Source organism: Macaca fascicularis, chromosome 9 (assembly GCF_037993035.2).
Source record: "Macaca fascicularis isolate 582-1 chromosome 9, T2T-MFA8v1.1".
Taxonomy (NCBI): Eukaryota; Metazoa; Chordata; class Mammalia; order Primates; family Cercopithecidae; genus Macaca; species Macaca fascicularis.
Window position 1 is genome coordinate 138,360,104 of NC_088383.1, and position 19,970 is coordinate 138,380,073.

A 19,970-nucleotide genomic window follows, 5' to 3' on the forward strand; every position below is an offset into this window, starting at 1 on the left:
CATTCTAGGACCTGATCACATGGCCCTCGCCACTGCCCTCCTGAGGCAGTGATATCCCAGAAAAACAAGCCAGGCTTTGCCCAAATGAAGAAACAACAGTTTTACTTTGATTTTTTACAAACAAACAGTTTTTACTTTGTTTTATAAGTTTTACTTTAGGTTGGTGCAAAAGTCATTGCAGTTTTTGCCATTGAAAGTAACGGTAAAAAGCTCAATTACTTTTGCACCAACCTAATATGAATAATAAGATTGGATTTCCTAGACATATCAGTGAAAACGGTGCCTCTATGTTCCGTATACTTCAGCATAAAGAGAAGATCCTCCCAGGCCCAGAGGACTGCTCGGGTCCCTTGTGTCTCAGAAGCTATAGTGGTTTCTTGTGACTGCCATAACAAATTAGCACAAACTGAGTGGCTGATGACAACAGACGCTCATTCTTTCACAGTTCTGGAGGACAAAAACTCAAAGTCAGGTTGTTGGCAGGGCTACGCTCCATCCAAAGTCTCTTGGGCAAGACCCTTCCCTGCCTCTTTGGCTTCTGCTGGCCCCAGGTGTTCCTTGGCTGGTGGCAGTGTCTCTCGAGTTTCTGCCTCTGTCTTCACATGGCCATCTTTCCTTATGCTTGTCTGTGTCATGTTACCTTCCTTTATAAGGACACTGATCAAACTGGATCAGGGCCCACCCTTATCCTATATGACTTAATCTTAACTTGATTATATCTGCAAAGACTCTCTTTCCAAAAAAGGTCTCATTCACAGGTATGGGGGTAAGGACTTTGACATATTTTGGGAGTGACACAATTCAACTCATATTAGGAGCCAAACTCACTGAGGGAGAGACCAGAAGGGAGTGCAGGCACCAAGGCCGAGAGGACTGACTAGGAAGAGGACTGTGGACAGGGCTTTGGACATGCCAACCGGGAGGTCTTTGCTGAACCCAACAAGAGGATCATCAGGCTAGGGAGGCAGTGAGGGCAGATCCAGCTGCAAGGAGACTGTCTGCAGAGGGAGCAGAGGACATGCAGACAGTGAGTGCTTTCTGTCAGGAGGCTCGTGGCAGAGGGCAGGTGTAAAATCAAGCACTAGCTGAAGGGGTATGTGAGAGGAAGGGGAGAATGGAGTTTTGCAGTGTTTGTCTTTTGTTCAACTTTGGGGAATGGACAAGACAACCTTATCTGTAGCTTTACGCTTGCGGTTCCTCCCGGGGCCAACACATTCAAGTAGTTGGCTGATACTGAAACTTCTGGGTGTTTTTTATTTAAATCTTTATTTTATTATTTATATAATTAATCATTGTCTTTGTAGAAATGCTATACAATCTAGGTAAGAAAAAAGTGCTAAAAGGTTACCATAATTAACATTTTGGTGACTATATCTCTCTAGACTTTATGTGCATAAATGCATGCATATTGATATATATTTCAGGCCAGCCATGGTGGCTCATGCCTGTAATCCCAGCACTTTGGGAGGCCAAGGCAGGCGGGTCACTTGAGGTCAGGAGTTCAAGACCAGCCTGGCCAACATGGTGAAACCCCATCTGTAGTAAAAATACAAAAAATTAGCCAGGTGTGGTGGTGGGCACCTGTACTCCCAGCTACTTGCTAGGCTGAGGCAGGAGAATCACCTGAAAGCGGGAGGGAGAGGTTGCAGTGAGCCAAGATTCCGCCACCACACTCCAGCCTGGGCGACAGAGCGAGACTCTGTCTCAATGAAAAAATGTATATATATATTTCAGATAAATGAGTTATACCCTACATCATGTTTTGAAGCTTTTTTGTTTAACACGACATTGTGAACATTTCTTGTATCAATGTGTGTGTACATGTATGCATCTACATTTACACAGTGAGGGGTCTATACATACATTAATGCACACGCACATACATAATGCCATTTTTAATGACTGTATCTATTCCATTCTGTGGCTGTATCATAATTTAATGAGCCAGTCCTCTACTCTTGGGCACTGAGTTTTATTAAGCATCTTTTAACTTTACACGTTAGTCTGAATTTTAAGATAAATTGCTGGATCAAAAGGTATCACAATTACAGCTATATATATATATATATATCCTAAAGTTAATCATTTCTTTTCCAAATGCCACCAGTTTTGACTCACATTTGGGAAATCCTACAGAAGAAGAGAAACGAGGCCCCCAGACAGCGCTGCGGTAGCGGCTTCAGTGCACTCTCACTTCCACACAGGAGGGACCATGCGTGCAGTGTGTGCAGTCTTTTTAAATAACACATTGTTTGCTTGTTTTTTTTCCTAAATAATGATGCATCATGCAAAGTCAATTTTATTCTGTAAGAGAAAAAGGAAGTCGAAAATGTCTTTCCTATTATATCAAACCCCATTTCATACACGATTCGTCAGAAAACAGTAGAAAAATTTAAATCTTGCCTCCTCCTTGTCCTGATATCCTTGCACTTATTCATGTAATTATTCAGCACGTTTGTATCGAGTACCAAAGTCTGCGAGGCAAGATTAGAGGGCAGATGAAAGGTCTCTGCTTGGACATGTGGAATGCGGATGGGGTAAGGAGAGATGACCAAAAGCAATGATCGCAACCAGAAAACATACTAGGACTCCCCAGCTTGAGACTTGGGGGCCAGAGCACAGAGATGAGAGCTAACATCTTGGGAACTGAAGAGAGCCCAGATCGAAGAAGAAGAACATAGCCAGCAAGGAAACCCCACAGGGCACAAAGATGCAGAAAACAAGCTGCTGGGCCGGGCACCGTGACTCATCCATGTAATCCCAGCATGGTGGGAGGCCAAGGCAGACAGATCGCTGAGCTCAGGAGTTAGAGACCAGCCCATCTCTACTAAAAACACAAAAATTAGCTGGGTGTGGTGGCACACACCTGTGGTCCCAGCCACTCAGGAGGCTGAGGTGGGAGGATCACCAGAGTCTGGGAGGTTGAGGCTGGAGGGTGACAGAGCAAGACCTGTCTCAAAAAAAAAAAAAAAGAAGAAAGAAAGAAAAGAAAGAGAAAGAAGAAAGAAAGAGAGAAAGAGAAAGAAAGAAAGAAAGAAAGAAAGAAAGAAAGAAAGAAAGAAAGAAAGAAAGAAAGAGAGAAAAAGAAAGAAAGAAGAGGAAAGAAAGAAAGAAGAAAGAAAAAGAAAGAAAGAGTGAAAAAGAAGAAAGGAAAGAAAAGAAAGAAAAGAGAGAGAGAAAGAAGGAAAGAAAAGGGAGGGAGGGAAGGAAAGAAGGAAGGAGAAAGGGAAGGAAGGGAGAGGGAGGGAGGGAGGCAGGGAGGGAGGAAACAGAAGGGGAGGGGAGAGAAGGAGAGGGGAGAGAAGGGGAGGGGAGGGAGGGAAGAAGCTGCCAGAAAGTCATCAGGTCAACCAAGACTCTTGTTTGCACCGTATCATATTGGCAAAGGTTGAAAAGGTTGATAAAACCCCATGTTGGTGAAGGTTTATGGGGTCAGGAAATCCCCATCACTCTGGCTGGACTCCAGTGGGAAACCAGGTTGGAGAACATTTCGCAACATCCAATAAAATGCTGGGCATGATCTCCCGTTGATGGTGCAATCCCACCGTAACCAGTGGAACCACTCACAGATACAAGTGCATGTGCTTCTGTGGATATTAGTTGTAGTATTGTTTGTGATAGTGGGAGGTCCTATACCATTGAAATGCCTGCCCGTTCAATGGACTACTCCACAGCTGTGGACAAGAATGGAGGCATCTGTGTGTGCTGTAGAGAGCAGAGGAAACATCAAGCTAGAGGAAAACGGGGTCTCATTGGTGCAGAAAGCAGCACACACGTGCACAGCTGTATAGATGTGTGCCTGCTGGTTAGGCTAGAAAATGTCTGAAAGGAAATACAAGTTCAGGGCGGTTTCCTCTAGGGAATTTGGCACAGGGACGCTGGGCATTCACTTTTACTTCACAGTTGAATGTTTTACAATGAGTACATTTGACTGTTTTAAATGAAAAACAATCACTTGAACAGGAGAGGACTGAGGAGCTCCCATGTCAGGCCAAACATTCCCAGGAAACATCGGGGACCCTGAGCGGTTTCATCACCCACTAGTTGGCAGCAGATCAGAGTTAGCATCCTAGGACTTGACCACTGGTGACTTCTCCATGTCCAATACAACAGAGTGCTGTTTTGGCACTGGACGGGTTTGGACTGTCAGAGACTTTGGCCCTGTGGCACCTCAGTGATACAGGATCAGAATTCTGTGCTGGAAGGGCCTTGAGAGCCCCCTCCCACTGGGGCACACATCAATCACACCAGAGCTCTGCTTTATCCAGCTGAGACCCAGAGGCCTGAGAAGTTCAGCGACGTGTCCCAGGCCATCCGGAAGAACGTGGTGGAGACTGCCTGCCTCTGGGCTGCAGTGCAAGGCTGTGCTTTGCCCTGGAGTCCTGATGGCCGGGTGCACAGATCGGGCCCACAGAGGACAGTGGGGCATGGAACTCGCCAAGGTTAAGTGAGAACAATCATGGTCTGTCTGTGCCCCACATGCTGAAAGAATCTAGTTCGTGACACGCATGGGCTCTTCCAAACAACTCATACTTTTCGGTTCTGGTTTCCTTCCCTACGGTAAAATTAACATAGGGTGGGGAATTGTTATTCCAAAACTAAGGACTGATCAAAAGGATAATAATACATGCAGGCTTTTAAAAGAAGGAGGTAGATATATCCATGCTGACGTAGAAAGAGATCCAAGATACAGTCCTTGAAAGAAGCAAGGTACAACAGGTTTATATAATATGATCCCTCATGTAAATTATAAGCATACACACAGAGACACACACAGGTATATGCATAACCATCTCCTCACAAGTATGTTTAAAAGTAGTATCAGTTACTTTTAGGAGAAAAATGGAAGGAGTAAACCTTCACACAACGTTTTGTTTACATTTTCTGTCTTTGACGATTGAATTCTCTTCACTGCCAAAATAGCACTTCAATGTATTGAGAGTACCGAGTGATCAGGTTCCAGGACAGTAACTCTCGTCTGCTACTAACCCTTTTCTAATACGTATATTGTAGTTGAAATGTATTTTCCATCATGCCAACAGAGGCTATCAATCTGGGTGCTGAAATTTTGGGGTATTTTGTTTCTCCCTTACATTTATCTCAATTTTTAAAAAATGAATAAATTCCATAAAATTGAAACAAAGTTCAAATTGAAGGCACATTGAAGGAAATTTGGAAAATTCAGAAGAAGAGTGAAAAATAAAACAGAAATCAGAAAAGATCCACTAATCCTTGGCTAGGCGCTGTCCACCAGGTGTAGCAATTTCTTCCATATAGTTTTCCCTGTGGAGTGATGCACGTGTCTTTACGTTGCCATCGTCACGGCCTTTATGAAGTTTTCACATCTTCTTTCTGTGCATACAACACCCAGTCTTGAGCACATGAATTGAATGCTGGTGTAAATGTGTTCAGTCATCATAATCATCATCATCCTCATGATGCTATGTGTGTGGGTCTTTCTCCTCCTTTCCAAATACTCTGTGCTGTCACTGTGCCAAGTCCCCAGCCCACTCCTAGTTCCTTGGTGCTACAGTCACAGGGCACACCTGTGCCCAAGCAGATGTCTCCCACCCACCCCACGGTCTGCCTTGGTCCAGATCATCACTGCTTCCTAACACCAGCACCCAATCGCAGATCCATGGTCTTAGCACTGAATAGCACTTCATTTAATCACATTCAGCCCCCAAAAGTGCCACAGTGTTTTGCTAATGACTAAAAACGGAGTCCTTCAAGATATTCATGCAGTTCTCACCTGCTACTTCTGGAACATTCTGAAATACCCTGGTGGTCCAGGGAATTTCGTAGAGAAAAGAGAGGTCTGTGCTGATTGGATTATGCCAATGCCTCTCAAGCTTCCGATCTTGTCCTAGCACGTTTGGGTGCTGGCTGTGACCCCTCCTCATCCTGCCCCATCACGTGGCACGCACGGGCAGCACACGGCGTGCAGTTCCATCCATTTCTGTTCATGCACACGGGCCAGAGGAGCCTGCCTCTCACCTGGGAGCCTCTGCTAGAAGCGAAAGCTCTGTGAGATTGCAAACATTTGGGAGAATAGCATCGATACCTACATGATGTTTGTTTCATACTCAGTCAGTTTTATTACTCCATACATGGGGTTTCCCAACACTTTAAATCCCTTTATATGATCAGCAAAGATCGTGGTTATGACTACATGGAGGTCGCCACTGCTCTGGGTAAAGGTCAAGCTCCCCTTCCATGCAGCAAGTGCAAACATTAAGCCTGCTCCCTTCTGCTATTCGGGTGACCCTGGCCCCACTCCTGCTATGTCAGACTTGCCACGGAAATGCCGTCCGCCCCCATGCTCTCCCGACAAGATTGGGCAGCCTGCAGGCCAAATCACAGATGATTTACCGATAACAAATCCAGGCCACCCCCCACAGCATATCCCAAAGAGGTCAGCTCAATTGGAATATCTTAAAGATGTTGTTAGCGTTGGAGGGGGTTGCAAAGTTGATGATCATTTGTCTTCTCCCCAAATTTTATTTGGAAGAACCTGCTACCACATGAGAGAATAGTCCTTTTGAGATGGTTATTACTATTTTGAAAAGTCATTTTAATGTCTAATTTAGAGATAGTGCTTAGCTCCTTGGGTTCCTCAAGTTTCGAATTATTTCTTTTTGTCTTCTTATAAAATCAAGCTTTTGCTACTAAAATGAAGTTCCCACAATGTATGTAACATTTATTTCCAAATGGTGTCTACTTTTATGGGCAAAAATCATCGGGAAAAGCCACTGGCTACAAAAACTGCAAACAAAATGAACGTTTGAACAGCTAATGACTTAAGGGTGGTTGTACAGACATATAAAGTGTGTTGGGGCTTACACTATTTGTCATTAACACGTATTCTGAAAGCTTGGCTAATATAATGTGACACAAAATTAGTCAAACACAATTCATGCAATATTGTTTAATTTTACTCCTCATTTAACTTGGTTTTAAGCAAAATCATTATGTCACATGACAACGTTCACTCGAACAAGAAATATTTCATAATGGCCGCTGCCTTTAGAAATGAGTTATTAGGGGCTCCATGCTGAACACATTCTTAACTATGAAAACTATAAAGCTAATAGCTTAATCATATTTTGACACCATCTACATACTTTATGCATTATTTACAAGAAAGATATAAAAATGAAACCACTGAATATCTCACACAATACTTCACAGTCATAGTTAACTGGTTAAAAATATAACACATTTATCTTCCAGGGTCTTTATATTTGCATATAGATATTTGCATACCATGTTGCAATGTGCCGTTAATGTAAAATTTAACCTTTGTTCTTTCCCTCTGATGTGCAAGGTATACTCATTAAGTTAAAAATAATGGCAAAAATAAGTCTTCTGGTGATATACATTTCATAAATTATTCCCCAGAGCAGTGAGGAAAGGTAAAATGTGGGTGGGAAAATGTTTAATTGAATTAATTTCTCATTTTCTGTATTTTTATTTTACAACTTGGAGACAGAGCAATTTGACTAGTCTATGTCAACCCTCTGAATTGCTAAGGACCTCCTCTCAATTACTCAAGGTGTCAACCCTCTTAATCCTACAGTAGAACAAGTCCTGGTTTCAGAACTGAGATGGATACATAGCATCATTTTGCACCCCTGTTAAATGGATGAGTCTTTATTCAACAGAGGGAATACACAACCTCTATGCATCAAACATACTGCATGATCATTAGATATTTGGACAAAATGCAGAAGGCTCTTAGTTTGCATCAGGTTGTAATACACAATGTCAGTTTCTAATTAAGCCCCTATATGAACTTTTAGAGAAGTGAGACCAGGACTTAGAAATGTGGCAAGAGGGCCAGTTGCGGTGGCTCATGCCTGTAATCCCAGCACTTTGTGAGGCCAAGGTGGGTGGATTACCTGAGGTCAGAAGTTCGAGACCAGCCTGGACAACATGGTGAAATTTCATCTCTATTAAAAATACAAAAATTAGCCGGGACTGGTGGCAGGCCCTGTAATCCCAGCTACTTAGGAGGCTGAGGCAGGAGAATTGCTTGAACTGGGGAAGCAGAGGTTGCAGTGAGCCAAGATCATGCCACTGCACTCCAGTCCTGGGTGACAGAGCAAGACCCCCATCAAAAAAAAAAGAAGAAAGAAAGAAAAGAAAAAGAAAAAGAAAGAGAGAAAGAGAGAAATAAATAAGAGGAAGGAAAGGAAGGAAGGAAGGAAGGAAGGAAGGAAGGAAGGAAGGAAGGAAGGAAGGAAGGAGGCAAGACACTGTTAGTCAAATATCTAAATTCCAAATTCTCTTTTTCCTTGCTGATATATTCTAAATTTAAAATGTGTCATTCAGTTGGACTCAATGCCGGCAGTCCTACTGAGGCAAGGAGTGGCCCAGATCCTACTGCTGGAAGAAGAAGAAAATGACAGATAGCAAAATCTATCCAAATTAGGCAGATGTCCACGTCCTTTAATGAATGGTTAAATATCAGATTATCTCTACCCAAAATGGTTAATTCAGGAAGGTGGTGGCGTGCACCATGGTGTGTGTGCCCAGAGAGAACAGTCAGGGTGGGTGGCGCACAGCCTTAGGGTGGACCTGGGCACACAAAGCTGGGGGAACACAGACCCTCAAGCCTGAGGATGGTCCAGGAGCTGGGGCCAGACGGCCCCAGGTCAGGAGCACAGAACAGGGAAGGAGGGGAGATGGGCTGCCGCCTGGAGAGTGGTCTCCAAGGTATCAGCTCATTGTCCCAGGGCCCCGGAGCCCCAGGACAGGACTTCTCCCCACTATTCTTTATTCCCCTGGAACACTGGATCTGGCGACTTGGGGACAGGACAGGCACAAGACATCCAGGATCAACTGAGGGCAGGACGGGCCTGAGGTCAGGCCGGTCTGGACAGCAGGCTCCTGACCCCGTAGAGCCGGGGCACCACAGGCCTCATTTCATGGACTAGAATTCCGGAAGGGGACTGGGAGCCCTGCTTCCTCTTCCTGCTTCCTCTTTCCAGGGCAGTTGTAATGCCCAGTGCTCCCTGGGCCGACCTCCCTACAACTTCCACATTGACCTCCAGGGACTGCCTCTTTGGGGAAAGAGATAACTCGGGCTCCGGAGTGCATCTCCTGGGTACAGTCAAAATTATGTCCTCTGACTCTGGGACACTGGCCACTGTCTATGTAGGGCTGCAGTAATCCCGCCTTGCTGGATGCATTGACCCCGACATCTCGGAGCAGCCATCCCCGTGGTGCCTCACCTTCCCCGTCGGCTCCTACCTTCCCAGCAAAATATTTTTTGCTTATATTGAACGTGCAATTTATAAGTAGATGTGAAACATACATGAGCTACAGGAACATTTGCATTTAGCAAATTTCACATAATCTTCTGGAGACTTTTGCTTTCTCATTCTGCCACCACTGAAAACATAAACGCACTGTTATCAGACCTCGTTTTCTGTAAGAAAGGAAAGAACCACCCCAAAATGCACAGTGCTTTTGGAACAAGTAGCGGCATTGGTTCTTGCACGAAATGCCCCAGTCCCTTAACATGGAGTCAGGTGTTTTAGGCAGAAATGCCGTACGGAACTTTTACTTATTTACTGTGTTTTCTGGACTCCTGTGTGGATGTGATTGTTCTTGTAAAGGTTCTTACCGAGGTAAATAAAATTGTAGAACCTTGGAAACATACTATTATTACAGCACAGAGCTAAGGTGTGCAGAACGGGAAATAACTCTCCGAGGGATAAATTACATGTGATGAGGGCTGAAAGGATACAGCTCCCATTTCAGGAAGTCTTCCAGGCAAAGATTTGGCAGTTTTAGCGTTCCTTTCAAGACAATGCACGTACACCAAAAACATTATTCTTCACAGAGCGCCCCAGAGGCCGCAGCCGTCACGTGGCTGCCGTCGTTATTCCATTCCCTCCAATTCAACACAGATCTTCTTTATTAATTTTAATTTGTCATCAATAGCCTGACAGGCACTCTTTCGGCAAGAAATACTGCATTAACTGTTTCACTCACTGTGGCAGCTATTAAAACCAGGATGGTGATTAGCAGGAATGAGGTCAAACAGAATAATGTGAGTCTAAGTCGCTACCAGCGAAATGTATAACGCAGGAGGATTTATTATGTTCACTTGCTGAAATGTAATTTAAAAACAGGATATCACCACCTGCTATGCTGGCTCGTAGGGTTACTCAGATCATTTGAACATTTCCTGCTAATATGTTTATTTGCTTCTGGCATCTATTACCATTTACTGTATTTCTCATAACTACAGTTAAAATAAACTTAATTGTTGCTATCTACTTCATGTAAACATAGCAGGTGAATACATCATCCCATGATTAGTTCAGAGGATGCAGATTAGGTTGATTTAATCATCAGTATTGGCAACAGAAAAATTAGTTTTCAGAACCTTCTTGCAAAGACCTAAATTTAGTTTTCTGATTGAATAGTCTGTTTGCTAAATAAGGATGTCACCAGGACGCTGAAAGACTCTACTTGGCTAGAAATCCTGGGACACACCATCAAGCCTGCTAAGAAAAGTGCGAATCATTGCAGATGCTAAACATTCGCACATAAATTTCACGTGCGCTCTTTTTGAAACATCGGAAACCCAGGCCTATTGCTGGGTATGATTGCTGATCTGGAAATCACAACCCACAGCCTTTGGCTGTACTTTTTAAGGAATTCAGATCAACACAGAGTAATCTACAATCATTTAGTGCTTTGTTATTGGGGTGAACTTTACACCATCGGCTGAAAATAGAGAATGTGTATGTTAATGCACAGCATATTTTCAATGTGCGGGTTATTTTTAAAACGGACAGCCTGTGAGGCAAAGCAGCTACCAATAATCTCTCTAAGCACCACTGGTCATTTAATCCTTGCATTAAATGTCGTTGATACCACTTCGGCTAAGAGAGCTTTCTGACTCTGGTTTGTAGGTAGCACAGAACAGGATGCGGTGCGGGTGGTGGTGCTGGGGCAGGCAAGCGCCATGGAGGGTCATCTGTCGTCAACGTGGCAGCGTGGCCTACCCCATGGCCCCGATGACCCACCCTGAACACAGAAAAGTCCTGGCTCGAGGGCAGGACCCTGTAACTCATTTTCCCTACAGCTTTCACATCTGCACATTGTGCAAAAAGTAAAATGTCAGCTTAGCCATTCTGGAGTGAGGTGGTAAAAACCAAGGCTTGGTACGAAATTTTCAAAAAAAAAAAAAATCATAAAAGATTCCTTTTCTATAGTTTAAGATACAATTTTTTGAAAAGTCTTTTCTGAGAATCCCCATGTAACCTACAAAACAGAGTGAACCCTAACGAGAGAAGAGTTCAAATGGTTCTAGGACACAGAAAAGACAACTATTGAAGGTAGTGGATATCCCAAGTACACTGATTTTATCTTTATAAATTCTATGAATGTATTAAATTGTCACATGCACCCCAAAACTATGTACATCTATTATGCATCAATTCTTTTAAAAAAAATTAAATCTTGCAATCAACCATAGGGATTTGCATTACCATGAAGCAGAAATGTAATCACCACCACTGTGGTTTTGGATCTTAAAGAAACACAGCCAGTAAATGTTGCCCTCTTCCCGCAATTGCCACCTTCTGCGCGGGACTCTGCAGGAACGCAAAGGGAATATGTAAAGAAAGACACCACCAGCTGCATGCATTTGACTCTTTGTCTCCCAAGCACTGCCTCTCCCTTAAATCAAGCGATGCTACAGGAGGCAATTTTCGTGGCAGTGTCTCCCATGCCAGAGTCTGTCACATTCGACAATCAGAGAACTTTTATAAGAAAACCAATGCATGTTAAATATCGCTGTCCTGCGTGCAGAGCCCCAGCTCCCACCTCGCCCGAGGAAAACGAGCAGCTGGGGTACCAGGGAGGCACTTTGTTCCCGCCAGCCCCACCCCACCGGGTGCACTTGGGCTGCGAGATCCCCCTTCATCTAAGGCAGCCACAACGTGAGCTTTCCATATCAGCTGCATTTGAATCGATGATGGGAGTGATGTTTGTAATTCCACATCAAGCAGCCCCGGTGTCTGGCGTTTATTTGTGCTGTTGTTTTGGCAGGTTATCCAAGGCCCCTTCTCATCTGACATGTCAGGTCTACAATCAAACAAAGAGGACTAGTGAATTCACTTTTACAGTTAGGCAAGCTGAATGCTATTACCCGTGTATTTGTCACCGACCTGCAGATCCCAGCCTCTAATCTGCCATCCGGATGGATGCTACAAAGTGAAGAGCCGGGACATGCATTTCCCAGTAACTACCTGCTGCCAGCTATTATTTTAAGGATCCTGTGATTTTCTTTTATTTTGAGTAGAAAAAACAAGGCAGCTGCGGTAATAAAAAGGCATATCAACTAGTCACTTCCTGGCAGATTTGTCACTGGTATGGATACGGTAGAGGGCTTTTTTTGTTGTTGCTAGAAAATGTATACACTCGAATATAATATTGTAAATCTGCAGTGTGTGCTTCAAATAAAACCCTTTTTAGTACCTTGCATACTGGTAAACAAAATAAAAATGTATGCATCTTATAAAGAACTGCCGATCCATATATACATGCAGGATGCCACCTACAAATCATGTGTTGACAGAAGAAATTTTATGTTATATGATTTTGGGGTGAAAGTTATTATTTTTTATTCCTAAACCATATTAACATAGCGACAAAGCCATACATTATCACAGCTCTCCAATAATGTTCCTAAATTTTTCCTAATGATGGATTGCATCGTACGGCCTCCTAGGACCCAAGTTTAACTGTATAATTCCAAGTTGTGAATTAAATTGCAAAAATCAAGTGCTTCTGGTAATTCTTTTATTTCTGCACATCACATAATCATATCGATCTCTTCCCCCGTTCCGTCCGTAAATAAATCTTCAGAAATAATTGGTCACCAATAAAACGTTTGTGGTTCGATTTTGATATGTGTTTTAAAATTAATTAGGCAGAGCTTTTAAGAGGTGATCATTCCTAGGGGGAGAGCTGAAAAATTGCAACCAGGTATTTGTCAAGCTGCACGATTACAGACAATATGTTGACACTTTACCTTTCGTATTTTGAAAGATGTACAGGAATTGTGCTCAGATACACAACAAAGTCAGAATGCCGTTGCCCTTCGCACAAACCCTGGGGCCCCCAGGTGTGTCCGCAGGACCCGTGGATTGAACAAAGAACCCAGAGCCCCGGTGTTCTCCCATCCGAGCAGGAGTTGGACAATTCCGAACAATAAAACCCGGCCCAAACAAAGAGTGATTAATGACTTGAGGAGCCGCAGTGCCATGTCGACCAGAGAGGCTCGGAGTGGGTCTTTGAAGGAGAAATGAAAAGAGTTTCAGGCTTTAAATATTTACTATTTCATTCATCAATGGAGCATGTAAATGCAGAAACAAATATTCAAACATTATCCCAAGACTCCATTTCCCACATCGTCCTCACACGTAATGCCTATTCACGGCAATCAGCGCCTTGGAAGGCACAGGAAGAAAACAGGTGACAGACACAGCGCCGGCAACTCAGCAGGGACCCTTCGCCCCTCTCCTGAATTGTGTTGGTCACTAGGGTTTCTGGTAGGTTCCTCGATGCCATAGAACCTATCCTGTGCTGAGGACTGAAGTTGTAGAGTCATATTTTACTGTTTCTACACAACCTATTATTGAAAAAGTGATCCAACTCCATGTGAAAATAAACAGTTTTATTATCATTGAAAGGGGGAACGAGTAGGCAATGCACCTACAATTTGAACATCCTGCATTTCAAAACATGTTGTAAAGCATCATTACTGTTAAGACAATTGTAAGACGCCTGTTTCCATTTTCTACTGGTGAAGTTTATTTTTGTTCCTTGGGTTGTGAGAAAGAGAATGCATTTTCACTTTCAAACACACTTAGAGTACTTCCTAACCTAAAAAATAAAAACCAGGGTGCTATTATACCATGCTATTATCATATACCTCGATACACTTATTGAACACTTCCAGTGTGCACTTGCATGATTTTATTTCATTCTGCCAACCGCTGTCTGAGACAGAGACCATTGCTTTTTCTATTTTATATCTGAGAAAACACATGCCTGAACATTGCTCGAAAAGTCACGATTCAAAGCCACAACTGGCCACCCAGCCCCCACCTTGGTCCTCTCTTCCTTCTTCCCCTTTTCTACCTCCTGCCCTCTCCAAGCCCCCTCCACTCCTCTGGGGTCTGTCTCACAGTCAAGGGTGGGGACAAATACTTGACATCGTTGTTAGTCTTGTCATCTTAATTCTAAACCTCCCCCATACTTTCACGCTGGAAAGAACCTCCTTCCGGGAAGGAAATCCAGACTTGCCTGGCACCGTCCCGCTGTATCAGGGTGCAGCAAAGCAGGAAAAGGAGAGGAGGGAGGAGTGGAGGAGGAGGGTGAGGGACCAAGGAGCCAAGAGAACTTGTCTATAACCAGGGCTCTGCTTATCTAGCAACTGGGCTAAAATGAGAACAACAAAGGGCTGCTGAATTTCCAAACCCTGCTGAAACCCAGCAGGGTCTACTTTGTTATCCCTTTGCTCTCCTGTTGGAGACTCTGGGAGCCAGCCTCCGTGTCATTTCAACCACATTTCCAGGTATGCTCCTTGACCCAGTTGCAGGCAGAACCCCAAATATGTCCCACAAAGTCCTGCAGGATCCGCCTCCACAGACCTGGATGCCCCTTACAAGACCAGCTCTGTCGTGTGTCCTGCACTGGGTCACCCCGGCCCGGTTCCTGGGCAGGGCGCTTGCCCTCCCCACTCCTGGGATGGCTACGTGTTTGGTTCCCTGGCCTGGAGGATGTCAGGTTCTCTCTTGGCCTACTTTCAGCTCTTAGCTAAAATGCTGCTTCCTTCAGGAAGCCTTCCATGGCAGACTCCAGATCATGTTCCTTCCTTTCTTCTGCCTGCTTCCAGGGCCTTTCTCCCAGGGCTTGCTGAAACCTGGTGCTTTGATGCATCCGCTCACCAAGTGGGAAGTTCCCAGAAAGCAGGGCCGTGTGTGTTTCCCTCTGCAGCCCCAGGAGAGAGGCCGGCTTACAGCAAGTGAGTCACGATCATTTGTTGCATGAATGAATACGTGTGATTTGCTTGGTCTTTACAGACAGGCAGGCAATTAGCCTAAAAGGTTTTACTAAACTTTCATTGTCTTTTTTCCTCCAGCTTTTCTGAAGGCATAATTGACAAATAAGAGTTGTATATACTGATGGTGTAGGTGGTGGTATTTTGATACACATGTGAAATGATATTCACAAACTAACGAATGCATCCCTTCACATGGTCACCTACTCTCTTCATACATTTCAAGTACATATGAATCATTTGAATGATTTGTCTACTCAGTCTAAATTCTCACGGTAATTAGGGCTATGTGAACCTAGTATTAAGATCCAGAAAAATAAGTTTTGGGAATTACTAACAATACAAAAAGCATCATCTGTGCATGTACACACACACCATGCGTGCACACACACAAGCACATGGACACACACCTGGGCATGTTTAGAAAAGAAACAGACAACTGTAGATCTCTGTGGCCATTTGGTGGAGATATTTCAACTTTGCACTTGTAAATTCCAGACTCAACTTTGGCTGTGACTTAAGAAATTCTGTTAAATTAAACTTCAGGGGTTTCACAAAAAGAGAGTGGTTTTCCACTGCTGAGTATTTCACAGCAAAGCCTGTTTGTGTGTGCGTGTGTGTGTCTGCGAGAGAGGTGTTCGTTGTACTTGTTGTTTCCTATGTGTATGCTTCAATAGATCTGCCAATTTCTCCCCGCATTGCCTTTCTGGGAGATAGGCCAATTTTCTTCATTTTAAAAATATCATAACATTTGTGCTAGCAAAAACTACTATAAATGCCATCAGCTACAGAATTCCAGTTTAATTTCTATTTTGACTTTATCAAAATTTGAGAAAAATATCTTTGGGGAATACAATTATCTGTGCTTAGCCTCAGCCCACAAATAAACACAAACCAACTGTTCCCTGCAGCAGGGAACCATTCAGGAAAGTCCCTCCTAACTATAGATGATGCGGTCCAGCCAAAAGCTGGACCCACACCCCGCAGTGTAATCTAAACAGCATAACTCTGATCCCACGGACCGCACCATGTGGTCTAGCATATTGAATTTGTAAAAATCATATTATAAGGATACACAATATTTACAAAATACAAATACTGACTTGTCACACTGATTCACAACCTGAAGTAGGTCAACTTCTTTGGTTCTCTTTCATAGCATAATTAAACAAATAAGAGCATTTATATCATGTAAGATCCAGACATAAGGAATCATGGCATTTTAATATTTTAATATTCGAGGCTGCCTAGTGATTCCGTAATGGCTAAACCCAGTTAAACTCCCATTGATGATGCTGATTACTCTAGGATCTAATTTTCTCCTCTGGCTTCATCTAAAATCATGTTTCTCAACAGCTATCCTTTATTGTTTTTGTAATCTTACTGCTTGGATATTAGTGAATCTCTAGAGTTCCAAAAACTACATTTGAGTGTTTTAACAAGTCAGGCCAACAATATATGTGGTAAGCTCATTAAACTTAGGTTATATTTCAGACTATTCACCTGGAATATTAATATTCATCAATACTCTTAAAATAATAGGCCAACTTGACAGCATATATCCCAGCATCAGGGTTACCAACAGCCTCTGCCCTTCATACAACAGCAGCAACCCAGGATGAGACCAGTGTGTGCAGAGCCAGCTCCTGGCCCCGGGCTCTGTAATTAGCACCCTTAGCTGATACCCTCCAAGCAGAAGGAAATTGACACACACAAAGGTCAGTGAATTGTCTTAAGTTTTTCCCTTACAAAGTTTTTTAAAAAGCAATAAACCTCTAACTCTAAATTGTCATTAAAACACAGCCTGCAGACCCTATCTATGCCACCTTGATGAATAAATAAGTAGCAGACAGGCCATCCCTATATTCAGTTCCTAGCACCATTGCCAGTTAGGGATTCTCCACGGCTGGACAGAGAAAGCATTGCATGTCCTGAACCACACTCACACCGTTTAATCTCCTTCCCTATGTCACTGCCATCTTCGGAAGTGACAAATTCTCTTCATTTTTTTTCCTCCTTCCCTTGAACATAATGTGGTTGAGTCTCTTCTCCCACCTGGCCTGATTTCTCAAATTCAATCAAAACCTTTTTAAGGTCCCCCATTTTATTTGTCTTTTCACTGGGCTCTGCCCTGTGACTCCAGCACTTCGTTCCCTTCCAATCTTCAATGCTCCCTGACTTCTTCATCTCTCTTGTCAATCCCATTGCCATTCACCTTCTGGTGAAAAATGTTGGCCAGGTCCTTTTTGGATCCTTTGGAAATAAATGTACAATTCTAAGTCATAGGTATAATGAAGAGGCAGTCAATGTAAAAATCTATGTTAAATATTTAGAACTCATGGAGCTGAAAGAGGAGCTAAAAGACACTTCAGAGGTTATCTGTCCCCCACCTCCCCTTTACCCCTGCACCACACTGCAAAGGCTTAGAATGCTGAAGCCTCTTAATCAGAGGCACACGCCGGTTAATGGTATTACCAGCACCGGTGCACGACAGCCGGACTCTTTGCCCTGCACTTCCCACAGGCAGCTGCTAAAGACAACCTCCCGATGCAGAGGTCACCTGGCCTCTGCTGGTGGAGCCGCCCTTCCTAGTCAGTGTCATCATAGGCCTCATATCTTACAATGCAAAAGAAGGAAGCCACAATTATTCCAGAAATTTGGCAAGTTATATATAAAAAAAAAAAAAACAAGCAAACAAACAAACAAAAAAAACATCTAACAGAAGGAACTTTGAACAAAAGGTACAATTTACCCTGACCCGGTTTTTACTGTGGCCTCCTTGATAAACATTCCCAGGCTAAAGCTGCCCCATGTCTTGCCATAGACAGCAACAACAATGTTCATAGGAACGCTAGCGCTCAGTCGTCGAAGGCTTATCATTATAAAAGGCAGCAATCAGTGATTGTCAGTGTCCCAGTATGCCATGAAATCCTCACCATCGTATACATGGATATTATCTTTTCTCATTTTGCAGATAAAGAAAATGAAGGTCAGAAGGCCTAAATAACTTTCCCTGAGGCCAGGGAAGGTGGCTCACGCCTGTAATCACAGCACTTAGGGAAGCCAAGGCAAGTGAATCACTTGAGTTTAGGAGATCGAGACCAGCCTGGCCAACACGGTGAAACCCCGTCTGTACTAAAAATACAAAAATTAGCCGGGTGTATGGTGCATACCTGTGGTTCCAGCTACTTGGGAGGCTGAGGCAGGAGAATCGCTTGAACCCGGGAGGCAGAGGCTGCCATGAGCTGAGATCACGTCACTGCACCCCAACCTGGATGACAGAACAAGACTCCATCTCAAAACAATAAAAAAATAAAATAAAAACATAACTTTCCCCGGGTCTGAGCTAGCAAGTGAACGAGAGATTCAAACACAGATCTGCTCACTTCTGCCCGGCCTCCCTGACTCACTGTAAGCTTCTCAAGCTGCACTGTTCTGACCAGAAGTATCATTTCCTTGAGGAAGTCATTCATTTATTCATCCAGTCTGAACACAGGGAACCTCACCCATACTAGCCTGTGCCTGCTCTGGGAAGACAGAAGCAGGGAGCCCTGGTCTTCGCCTTCAAGGGCCTGGCTTCTGGCGTTAGATCTGCTTTGGGGAATCCCACGCTTGACGTTTTAATGCCTCTTCTCCCATCTGTAATTGACCGGTCATTCTGTAGTCTTTTTTATTCTTCACATATCAGCTTAAAGAATAAGAAAACCTTCTTGTTAAATGGATGCAGAACACGGAGGATGGAAAAGTCTTTGAAAGAGAAAAGTGTTGATCATTTACCACAAAGAAAGTCTTAGTGGATTAAAGCAAATTCTCTGGGCCTTCAAAGATATCTATTAGTAATTTACAGAAATTATGAGAGCAAAAAGGGCTGTTGTCAGAATTCAGAGCTCAGCCTGTGGCCTTATACCAGATGATGTTCAGAACCAGCCTCTTTGGGAATTCACATCAAACTCGGGTTCATAATTTATGTAATGACATATACTTGGACACTGATTAGCTATCATATCAGTTCTGTAATAAAGGCGGCATAACCCCTAGTTTATCATTCATTCATCCGAAGTCATTGTGAATAATATCACAAGATTGTAATGTAATCATTATGCTGTACAGCAGTTCCAGGCCCGCACACCAGGCTGGCAGGGTCAGGGCCCCGGCAGGGTTCACACTGCTTAATTTACTCACTTCTTACACATTTATAAAATTGGAGTCAACAGTGTAGTATCGAAGTTGGGTCCAGGAGCAGATGCTTACACACATTGCTAATAAGATGTTCAATAGGAAGTACAGGAAGACTTAATAACAGTAATAATAATCTTCTCTCCCAGCCAGGCTTGTACTTGAGTTTGAAACAAGTCATTCAGTGCTCAATGACTAGCGCGGATTTCCTTTGACTCACGGGCTCTGCTCGACCTGAAGGGTTTATCGACAACCGCTTTGCTGCTATGAAACGCTCTATTAGGAAAACTGTGTCTTCAGGCCACAGGGAGGGGGACTGCAGAAGAGTCAATTCCTTTGGAGAAGGGTTCGGGCGGGTGGGCTCTGGAGAGCAGCCACAGCAGCAGAGGAGGGAGGTGGAGGTGGGAAAAGTCAGCTTCTGAGAGACCGGAACGGTGGCTGGCAAAGGGGGGGAAACAGTGACATCGCTCACACCCTGGTAAAGGCACTTGGGCTTCTGTATGACAGTGACTGTTGTCATTTCTCTGTGGTTGTCCTTCTAGCCACTCTACAGCTCTTTTCTAAAAAGCTAACTAAATGCTAGGTTACCTTTTAAGTTCAATTTGCAATTTCCGCCAGTGCCTTGGCCGACCCCCTCATCCTCTGTGGGAGGCGGATGAATTCATCACAGTGCCCCAGGCGGCTTCTGCCAGGGGCCTGCCGC